Here is an 8,741-nt window from a genome sequence, read left to right as displayed (position 1 = left end):
TCACTCATGCCAGAGTTTAGTCCATAGGTCACTTTTCCCCCCACATTTCTTTGTAAAATCGTCAGCATTCTTACAGAATATTTTTACAGTCCTTAGAGTATTCTTCAACTAGGTCAGCCCTGTAAATGGACACTTCCTGTCTTAACTGCCTGTTCCCAAATACCCGGCAGCCACTTCCCAAATTATCACTCAGAGGCTTAATATAAATTATAAATGTTCAGCTGATATCTCAGGCTTGTTACTAGCTAACTCTTACACTTAAATTAACCCATAATTTGTATCTATGTTTAGCCACATTATTTGGTACCTTTTCTCAGTATGACATTCTCATCTTGCTTATCTGCATTTACCTGCAACTCTCTGCCTCTGCCCTTCCTCTTCCCAGAATTCACCTAGTCTGGCTCTCATGCTCAATCTTTTCCTGTTCAGGTATTGGCCAGTCAGCTTGTTTATCAAACCAATCACAGCTACAAATCTTCACAGTGTACAAAAGAGTTTTCCACAGCACCCCCAGCGTGGGTGCTCAGGCTGGGTCTTTTGCCAGTGGTGTGAGGGACAGGACTACTTAGTCTTGGTGGCTGGCTTCCAGTTTTGAGCACTAATTATTGCTGGACAGACCTGCCCCTTCTCATCAATATTAGGGTGGTAGACCTTGGTTTTAAATGTGATCTTGGGTGGTTTAAATGGATACTCTGCTGGAAAATTGATTCTGAAGGTTCCACTTACCATAAAGAGGGTTTTCAGGAACAGTCAGACCTTGCCAAGACAATGAAGCAGTTTCATCAACCTGGATGTTACAGGAGTACTTCATCCCACATTTGCGGATTGATTCAAGCTCCTTCATCTGCTTCCTACTGATATGAAATAATCCTTCTGTACACTGTGAAGACGTGTTGCTCTCATTGTTAATAAAAAGCTGACTGGCTGATGGCTAGGCAGGATATTTGGAGCAGAAGAGGGAGGGCTGAGTCAGACAGATGCCATGAGATGAAGAGCAAGCAGGATGGGAAGTACATACATCACAGACATTAACAGAAATAGGTTAATTTAAGTTGTAAGAGGTAGCTAAAAACCAGCCTAAGATATTGGCTGAGCATTTATAATTAATATTAAGTCTCTGTGTGGATATTTGGGGAGTGGCTGGTGGGACAGAAAAGTCTTCCTACAACCTGTTGGTTCCAATCTTGGATCTAATCCCACCACCAGATTTTTTTGTCTGGTTTTTCAAGACTGAGTTTCTCTGTGTAGCTTTGCGCCTTTCCTAGAACTCACTCTGTAGCCCAGGCTGGCCTCGAACTCACAGAGATCCGCCTGCCTCTGCCTCCGGAGTGCTGGGATTAAAGGCATGAGCCACCACCACCCAGCCCACCACCAGATTTTAAAAATTCACCTTTGTGTTTCTTTCTTCTCTTTGGTCACAAATAAGGCTGGGAGATAATCCATACGTTAACATTCCAGCTAGGATAGTCTGAGAAAACAAACTTCTGATATTGAAGAACAAAATTGCCTTAGTAAAAGCAGAGCTCAGCAGAAAATGGGGACAGTGGCCCCAAAAAGCCTTTATAATAATAGTTTAAAAGCAATCTCTCAGGTGCTCACAAGAAATAATCAAAATAGGGGCTAGAGAGATGTGTTGTGAAATAATCTTTTTGTACACTGTGAAGATGTATCACTCTGATTGGTTTAATAAAAAAGCTTAATGACCAGTAGCTAGGCAAGATTTCCAGGCACAGAGGACACTGGGAAGAAGAAGGCAGAGATGCCAGGAGATACAGAGCAAACAGGATGGGCAGTACAGAAATGAGGTAATGAAGTCACGAGGCAGAAAGTAAATTAACAGAAATGAGTTATTTAAGTTATAAGAGCTAGTTAGAAACACATCTAAGTTATTGCCCAAAATTAACAATAAGTCTCTGTGTCATTATTGAGGAGCTGATAGTCTTGATGGTCCCTACAAAAAATCTGCCTACAGAGATGGCTCAGGGTTATGAGTGTTCTGTTCCCAACAGCCATATCAGCCAGCTTATAGCCACCTCTAACTCCAGTTCCAGGACCTTCTTGGTCTTAGCAGACAAGTTCACACACATGGTACACACTCACACAGACATGAAAACACAAAATTAAGCCTTTTTAAAATCAGTAATATTCCAAGCAAACAAAAATATTAACTCAAGGCTACAGACCCCAAATGAATCTGCCAGGTCCAGTGTCCTATGACAAGATGTTATCATGACCTCAATGTTAAAAAGAGGCAGGTGGGCAGTGCTGGCACAAGCCCTTAATCTCAGCACTCAAGAGTCAGAGGTAGCCAGATCTCTGTGAGTTTGAGGCCAGCCTGATCTATGCAGTGAGATTCCAGGTCAGCAGGGGCTACATAGAGAGACCCTGTCTCAATAAAGACAAAAAAAAAAAAAGATACAGATCCCAGTCCCTGCACCAGAGCTGTTTCTAGACATTCCTAGGCAATGGGGAATTTGGTAAATATAAATTAATTCTGTCTAAGGATGTCTTTAGGACTCCTTTTCAGATCACTTTTTTGTTAATTTTCAAAAACATGAGTTTTTGAAAAATAAAAATAAAAAGTAGCATTATAAAACAAAATCTACATTTTTTTCTGAGCTGGCTTCAATTGGGCTGTCAGCTAAGATGTTCTCCAGTGAAGTATCAGAAGGCACTGAGTTTGAGTTTCCTACTCAAAGAAAGGAAACAAAACAACCAATCCAAAGAAACCAAACCCAAACCTAAAACATGGATGTGTTCACACATGCTCTCCTGTGCATGCTCACGAGGGGGCCAGAGGTTCACACTGGGTCAGTTTCCTCTATCTTATTTGGGAGGATAGAATCTCTTACTGAACTGGAACTCAGCTATACTGCTGGTCACCTAGTCTCTAGGATCTGTATGTCTCCCTCATTCACACACCCAACACTAGGGTTACAGATGCACACCACATCCTGTGTGGTACTGCCAATCAAAACTCAGGTCCTCCTGTTTGATCAGCAAGCATTTTATCCACTACACCATTTCCCCAGATCCTAAAACTTGTAAGTCCCTAAAAAGGTTAGTTTTTTTTATTTTGTTTTGTTTTCTGATTTTTTCCCACAATTGATCCAAATTTCATAAAACCCACCAGAGCATAGACAGATGTCTGTTGCCTGTAGGCAGAGTTTTCCTGTGTCCTGGCGGTGGCTTCCCAAATAACCACTCAGAGACTTATTATTAATTATAAGTGCTTGACTGATAGCTTAGGCTTGTCTAACTTAATTAACCCATTTCTATTCATCTATGTGCTGCCCCAAGGATCGTGGCTTCTACCTCTTCTATATGTCCTGATTCCTTTCCATCCGGCTGGTGACTTCTCCAGTTCCACCTTTCTTCTTCCTAGTGTCCTTAGTCTGACTCTCCTGCCCAACCTTATCATGTCCAGCTGTTGGTCAGTCAGTTTCTTTATTAAACCAATCACAATGACATATATTCACACACAGTGTAAAGGAATATTGCACAGTTGCCTGCCTGTAAGACTTACTCAGTTGGGATCCATGGACCCCACCCCCAAAAGTTATTCTTCCTAAACCAAAGTAGTCAAATCCATAAAGGAAAGAGAAGGGAGGAAATTTGGGGGAAGATAAAGGTAGGTAGCAGCCGAGAGAGTCCCTCAAGACTCCCTGGCAGGAATTCACCAGAGACCTGCCAACAACCAGCTGCCTGCCACACGGTCTGACACTGTAAACAGTGAAGTCTTAGAGATGCTGAAGCCTTCTATTCCACCCACTGGACCTCAGAGGGGGCAAAGCAGACCTGGTGGCCCTTGTGCCTCTCTGGTCAGGCTCCTCAAATCTGTTGCTGGATACGATTCCAGAAGCTGTTCTTGGGAAACCACCCTTCAGGGAAGGAATAGGGCAGGTAACAAAAAGGCTTTCTTCGGTGGTCAAAGAATGCAGCTTTGTTCAAATACCAATGCCTTTAATCCCAGCACTGGGGAGGCAGAGGCAGGTAGATATCTGTGAGTTCAAGGCCAGCCTGGTCTACAGCGTGAGTTCCAGGACAGCCAGAGCTACACAGAGAAACCCAGTCTCAAAAAAATGGACTTAATACGTATCTATGCAATATTCCATGAAACAAAAACAGAATATGCAGTTTTTCCCAGAAGCTCATAAAACCTTCTCTAAAACAACCACCCTCTAGGCCACAACCATGTCTTACCAAATATGGAATCTATTATATCTTATCAGCTCATAATACCAAAACAAAACTAGAAACCAAAACCGGGAGAAACTGTAGAAACACACAGAGGCTGAAAAATACACTTTTGAATGATCAGAGCAAGTGGGTCATTGAAGATATCATGGAGGAAGTTCAGAAGTTCCTAAAAGCAAATGGAAGTAAACAACAGTACACCGGGCTTTTGGGATACAGTTCTCCAAGGGAAGTTTATAACTGTGAGTACTTCACATCACAGACTCCGAAAGATTGCAATAAACACCCTAACAGTGCACCTCAAGGTCCTAGAGAAATAGCATTTGAAACCACAGAGCAGCAGGCAGCAAGAAATAAGAAACATCAGGGTTGAATAATACATACAGTCAATCCATCAGCTAAGACTGGTTTCTCATAATTCCAGCACTCAGGAAGCAGAAGTAGGCAGATCTCTGTAAGTTCTACAATAGCTAGGAATAGAGAGAGAGAGACCCTGTCTCAAAAAAAAAAAAAAAAAGGAAATATTGCCATTCACAGATGAACCTGGAGGATATATGTATGCTGAGAGAAACAAACCAGATACACAAAGTACCTACATCAGCCAAACATGGCCATGGGCCACGGAAAATGGAGAAATAGAGGCCAGTCTAAGTTTTACAGCAAGAAACTAAAAGGAAATACTAAAAGTAAAATTAAAGTACCTCATGTCTTTGGTATATAACGTTGTCCATTTGGCTGACTGGTTGGGGTGGTGCTTGGGAGCAAATCCAGGACCCTGTGCGTGCTAGGCAAGCACTCTGCCACTGAGCTGTTCCACTTCCTGTGTGAAAGTCTTAGAAGTCCAATATATAGTGAATAGAAAAGTCAGGGGGTTGGGGGCCGGAGCAATCAATGGCTCACCCGTTAAGAGTACTTACTGCTCTTCCAGAAGACCTGGGTTTGGTTTCCAGAACCCCATGGCAGCTCACAACCATTACAGGGGATCTGACTCACTCCTCTGGTCAGAGTGGGCACCAGGCACGAACATGGTGCACAATCTTACCTGCAGGCAAACATTCAGGCATACAATAAAAACTGAATTAAAAATAAGTACGTCTTTAAAAAGCACATTGTATACTTTAAATATACACAGCAATTAATAATCAAACCAGTTCCAGTAGAACGTGGTTGGCCTCACGTATAAAAACAATCACAGAGGTCTCAAGGGTGGCCTCCTGGAAGAGCCAGGCTAACCAACTCATCAGACATCCAGGCCCAGATTCAGCACTCCGAGTCGGTCCACCTCAGCATCTGCTCCATCCATGAGCTGCTGTAATTCAAGGAGGAGCCGGTCCTGCAGAACTATATCTGGAAGCCTGGCATTGTCATCAAAGATGAAAACCTGAAGCATGGCCATCACCAAAGAGCACCAGCCGCTGGCACCAGCCACGAGGAGCAGCCCTGAGAAACCCGAGAGACCCATGGAGGGGAGACGGGGAGGTGGAGTCTGCAGAGCCCGCAGTATCCCCAGAACAAGTAGAGAAGGGCAGGTCCAATGGGGAGATGCTTTTAAAAAGTGGATACAGCAGGGCAGTGGTGGCGCACGCCTTTGATCCCAGCACTCAGGAGGCAGAGACAGAAGGATCTCTGTGAGTTTGAGACCAGCCTGGGACAGCCAGGGCCACACAGAGAAATCCTGTCTGGAAAAACAAACAAACAAACAAAGTGGATTCACAAAATTGGAAGGAAAGAAGGTGGAACAGAGCCATGTGCCCATGAGAGAATGGCAAATCCACAGCATGGTGATGAAGAGCATGGGAATGATATGAAAGTATGGCCGCAGTAGACACAATGGTGTCCATGGTCCAAGCTGCAGCCAGAGGACATATGGATGTCTATGATCTGTGCTCCCACTGGAGGTCGTGTTGATATCTGAGGTCTGTGTTTCACTGAAGGCCATGGAGATGTCCTTGGTCGGTGCTGCCACCAGAAGTCATGTTGCTGTTCATAGTTCACGCCGCCACTGTTAGTGCCCATGGCCCATGTTGCCGCTGAGGGCCATGTTGATATATGTGGCCTGTGCTGCTGCTTGAGGCCATTTTGACGTCCGCAGTCCATGTGACCACTGAGGGTCATGTTGGTGCCCATGACCCTGGTGCAGCCTTGGGGCAGTGTTGATGTCAATGGCCAATGTGATCACAAAAGGCCGTGGACATGTTCACTGTCTCTGCTGTCACATGAAGCCATGTTGATGTCCAAGGGCTGGGCTGCTGCTGGGGACCATATTGGTGCCCACAGGTACTATGGCCCACTATGATGGTATCTGTGGCCCGTGTGGTGTAGAGGGCTGTGTTGATGTCTGTGGTCTGTACTGCCACAGGAAACCATGCTGAGATCTCTGGCACCTGCTGAGTCCACGGTCCCTGCTGTCACCAGAAACAATGTAGAAGTCCCTGATTCATGCTCCCACTGACTGTAAAGAGCAAGGAAGCTTCTTTTGCAGGGGTATTGATGACTGCAGACTCACAGTTGAGAAAGAGGGACATGGAAGGCTTCTGTGACAACCCCTGCCTCCATCCCAATCCCCCCAAAAAGTAACAGCCTAAACAGGAAACCATTGAAGAGAACACTTAAAAACCGTGATAATAATGCTGAAGTGTAACTCTCCACAAATGAGAGCTTCTGGCAGGGGTGGGAATGAAGAAGGACTCAGTTTTCTCTCTCTCTCTTTTTATAATTTATTTTTATTTTATGTGCAATGTTATTTTGCCTGCATTTATGTCTAATGAGGGTGTTGGATACCCTAGAACTGGAATTACAGACAGCCATGAGCTGCCACATGGGTGCTGAGAACCCAACTCAGGTCCTCTGAAAGAGCAGTCAGTACTCCCAACTGCTGAGCCATCTCTCTAGCCCCAGACTCAGTTTTCTTTAAGGGAATGGTAACTGAAAGTTTGACCAGTGAGTATATGGGCAACACATATTGGACTTAGGTGTTTTTTTTTTAAGTTGTTCTTCTTTTGTGGGGGGTCACAAGAGTGAGGGGTTGGACCTAGGAGTCCTAGGATGGAGCTCATTATGTGAAATTCCCAAATAATCAATAAAAATGTTACATTGGAAAAAACAATTACATATAATTGCATCTGAAGTTTCATGTGTACAATGTGAATTTATCCACTCTTGTGTGCAAAACCCCACATCCAAACCAAGGTAAAAGGCTCATGAAATGTACAGTCCTACACTATTTGATCACAACTTTTTGTGGTAGGAAGTGCATTTCCATGTGCTTTTACATGGACATTTACCTCATGCACCTCAGCTTGCTTCAAGAGAACAAAACAGAGATGCTATGAGGGGACAATTATCTCTCACAATAAGATTAGAACTCAGAACTAGCTTGCAGAATGTCACTCAGAGTAAGTCATCAAAGTTAAGACAGTGCTATCAGATCTAAGATTGATTTGGGATTTTGTGAAGATTAATTTTGGATATAATTGTGAAATCCAACCAAGGAATGGAATCATCAAACATATGAATTCATGTGATCTGGCCCTGGGGAGAAAGATCATTTTTCTTTTAACCTGAAACTCAGAAACTAAACTCAAAAGTTCTTTTTTATTTAAAGGTTTGTTTTACTATTAATTATATCTCTATGGAGTGGAGGGGTTGTGCACTTGAGTAAGTCTCCTAAGAGGCCAGAAGAAGAGAGCATCAGATCCCATGTAGCTGGAGTAACAGGCTAGTGTAAGCTGCCCCAAGTGGGTGCTGGGAACCAAACTCTGGTCTTTTGCAAGACCAGTAAACACTCTTAATCATGGAGCCGTCTCTCCAGCTTCAACTTCTTCTCTTTTTCACACATATCACTATATACAACATGTAGTGCATGTCACTATATACAACATGTAGTGCATGTTACTATTTATCCCGGGTATACAAATTCTGTTTTCTCTCAGTTCAAACATAACAGAAGCAATGGCATTTATCTCATTGGATCGTCATGTAACCCTGGCAACTAAAATGCCTGGGATGCAGCAGGAACTCACCAAGCTTTCTTGAAACATAGTATAAATAGGATTCCACTAATTGTCTGTGTTTAGAATTCTGGCAACTTTGTTGAGATATTTTCTTTTTGTGTTTGTTGGTTTTGGCTCCACCTCCAACACCCCCCAACTCCCACCACTCCCCCATGGGATGTTCTCTTGATTCTCCTCTTTTTTGTTTCTTTGTTTGTTTTGTTTTTGTTGTTTTGTTTTTTGAGACAGGGTTTCTCTGTGTAACGGCTCTGACTGTCCTGGAACTCGCATTATAGACTAGGCTGGCCTCGAACTCACAGAGATCTGCCTGTCTCTGCCTCCTGAGTCCTGGAATTAAAGGTGTGGGACACCATGATACCATGCCCAGCTCAGTCTCTCAATTTTGTTTATCTCAAATGTTTAAATGTCAAAAGCTTTAGATAGTAATTCCTTATGTCAACATCCTCTCTCACTTCTCATATATCAGAGTCTTTTTGATCAAAATGAGGAGATTCTATTTTCTTATACATCTCACCACATATGCTGCCTCAG

General features: G+C 43.4%; 1 pseudogene; it reads right to left on the bottom strand.

Moving 5' to 3' along the window:
* Nucleotides 1-5,659, bottom strand: LOC128124016 (ubiquitin-conjugating enzyme E2 L3-like; annotated as a pseudogene).
* Nucleotides 5,660-8,741: the final 3,082 nt, after the last annotated feature.

The sequence above is a fragment of the Peromyscus californicus genome, unplaced genomic scaffold (assembly GCF_007827085.1).
Source record: "Peromyscus californicus insignis strain IS unplaced genomic scaffold, ASM782708v3 Scaffold_4__1_contigs__length_199733344, whole genome shotgun sequence".
In the NCBI taxonomy this organism is placed as follows: Eukaryota; Metazoa; Chordata; class Mammalia; order Rodentia; family Cricetidae; genus Peromyscus; species Peromyscus californicus.
Note: the sequence above shows the minus strand (reverse complement) of the source record. Positions and strands in the feature narration are given on the sequence as shown.